At 52.8% G+C, this 2,500-nt stretch overlaps 1 protein-coding gene across 1 annotated transcript in view; it reads right to left on the reverse strand.

Annotated features, from left to right (window-relative positions):
- LOC138866173 (cylicin-2-like) overlaps positions 1-2,500 on the reverse strand; it is a 157,818-nt gene that overhangs the window by 150,745 nt on the left and 4,573 nt on the right. The gene's annotated exons all lie outside the window — the stretch shown is intronic.

Here is a 2,500-nt window from a genome sequence, read left to right on the forward strand (position 1 = left end):
CCTCTCCCCTCTCTATACTTTCTCCTGAGGAGAGAGGGAGAGCCACTCCGACTTTAAGAAAGGGTTTGAAAGTCACTTAAATCTTCCTCCTTAGACAAGGAAAAGAGGAAGAGGGAAGGTAAGCATGAGGATTTCCTCAGACACAGTTCTCTATTGCTGTTCATGAATCTGCTTTCCCCTTCTCTCTATACTTCCCCTTTCGGTCCCTCCCTTTCCCCTCTCTCTATACTTTCGCCTTCAGTCCCTCCCTTCCCCTCCTTTCGCCTTCAGTCCCTCCCTTCTCCCTCCTTTCCCCTCTCTCTATACTTTCCCCTTCAGTCCCTCCTTTCCCTCCTTTCCTCTCTATACTTTCCTTCCTGTCCCTCCTTTCCCTCTGGTCATACTCTCCCTATCTAGGCCCTCCCTTCCTCCAACTTCTTCCTCTTCTCCTCCTTTCTTCCCCCTCTTCCTTCTTCTTCTTCCCTTATTATCCCTCTCCTTTCCTTTCCTCCTCCTTTTCTCCTTCTTATCCGTCTCCTATCCTCTCTTCCTTCTCCCTTCTTCCTCTATCCTTTCCTCCTGTTCTCTCTTCCTCTATCTCTTCCTGCTTCCTTTCTTAACCCTCTCCTTTCTTATCCTCCTCCCTTTCTCCTTCTTATCCGTCTTCTATCCTCTCTTCCCCCAACCACGCTTCTCTCCCCTCTTCCTTTTTCCTCTAATATCTTACCTCTTATTCCATTTTTCTCATTGTCCATTTTCTTCCCTACTCTTTTCTTAACCTTTACCTCTTCCACATCGAGTTTTTATTTTTTCTGGATTTCCTCCCTATCCCCCGTCCCCTCTCACTCCTTTCCTCACTCCTCATTCCCCTCCTCACCCCCAATCCCTCACTCACTCCTTCCCACTCCCATCACCCCCTCACTCCCTCCCTCCATCCCCCCCTCACTCCCCCCATACTCCTCCTCCCCACCCCCTCATCCCCCTCACCCCCTCCCTCCCCATCCCCCCTCACCCCCCTATCCCCTTTCTCCCTAATTCCTACCCCCTAAACCCCCACCCTTCCCTACCCCCACCCTCTTCCTCAAGGGAGGAGGAATAAAAAGAGGGACAGAGCGACTGAGAGAATGAGGGGAGGAAGAATGAGAGACGAGGGAGGGGGAGAATGAGGGGAGGGAGGACGAGTAATAAGAGGAGGAAAAGAGAGAGACGAGGGAAGGAGAGACAAAGGAAGGAGAAGGAGGATGAATAAGGAGAAAATGAAAATGAAAGACGAAAAAAGGAGAGGGTGAGGAGAGAGAATAGGATAAAGAACAGAAAGGGAAATGACATACGAAGGAGGGAGAGAATGAGGGGAGAGAGAAGGAGTAGGAGGATGGAAAACAAAATACGAAGAAAAGAGAGAATGAGAGGAAAGGGCAGAAGGAGTAGAGAGAGAAAAAACAAACAAACGCGAGAAAATGAGAGAATGAGGAGAGGTATTACAGCTGAGAGGGAAGGAGATAAAAAAGAGAATTGGGGCAGAGAGGAAAGGCAAAAAGGGGAAAAAGAAAGGAAAGGAGGAGGAGTGAGAGGAATGAGAGAAGGAATGAATGGAAGAGGAGAGAGAGAGAAGAGGTAACAAAATATGATATGATAAAGGTAAAGAAAATATAGAAAGTCGTAAGAATTGAAAAGAGAAAATAATCCGAAGATAGAAATCGAAGAATAGAAAGAAAGAAAGAAAAGGCAAAGAAGAACGAAGAAGAAGAACGAAGAAAGAGAGAGAGAGAGAGAGGGGAGAGCGAAAGGGCAAAGAACGACCTGAGGGGAAGGAGAGAGAAGGAGGAAGTAAGGGAAGGGAGGGGGGAGGGGGGAAGGGGATGAGGTGGGGGGTAGGAGTCCCATCGGAAGGGGGGAGGGGGAAGGGAAGGAGATAAGGGGAGGGGGAAGGGAAGTGGGATAGGGATGGGAATAAGGGGAAGGGGATAATGGAAGGGAGGAAGGGAGGAAGGAGGTTAGGGAGGGTACCACGCTTCCAGGGGAGAGGAGAGAGAGGAGGGAGAGGGAGGAGGTCCAGGGACTTCCAGAGAGAGAGAGGGGGCGTGGCAGCGGGCGGGGGGAGTGAGGGAGCGGAGGGGTCCAAGGCACTGAAGGCGCGGGTAATGGCTTTTCATGATCCTCCCCCAGCAGGTAGTCCTTCCACCCTGCCGGGGAAGGGGAGTGTAAGGGTGGAGGGGAGGTGGGGGTGTGGAGGGAGGGGGTGTGGTGGGCATGCAACGTTGCTCATGCGGAGGAAAGGCCGATGGATGCTGGGGGGGGAGGGGAAGTGCAGGTCATTGGTCGGATTCTGTGACCGGGGGGAATTTCTGGGTGACACAGGGGGGGGGGGAAGGGGGAAGGGTGACATGGGTGGAGGGGGTGACACGGGGGGGGAGGGCAGACACGGGGGAGGAGGGGTGACACCGGGGGGATTTGGGTGACACGGGGGGGGGAGGGGAAGGGGTGACATGGGTGGGAGGGGGTGGACACGGGGGGAGGGTGT

This window comes from Penaeus vannamei, chromosome 24 (assembly GCF_042767895.1).
Source record: "Penaeus vannamei isolate JL-2024 chromosome 24, ASM4276789v1, whole genome shotgun sequence".
Taxonomy (NCBI): Eukaryota; Metazoa; Arthropoda; class Malacostraca; order Decapoda; family Penaeidae; genus Penaeus; species Penaeus vannamei.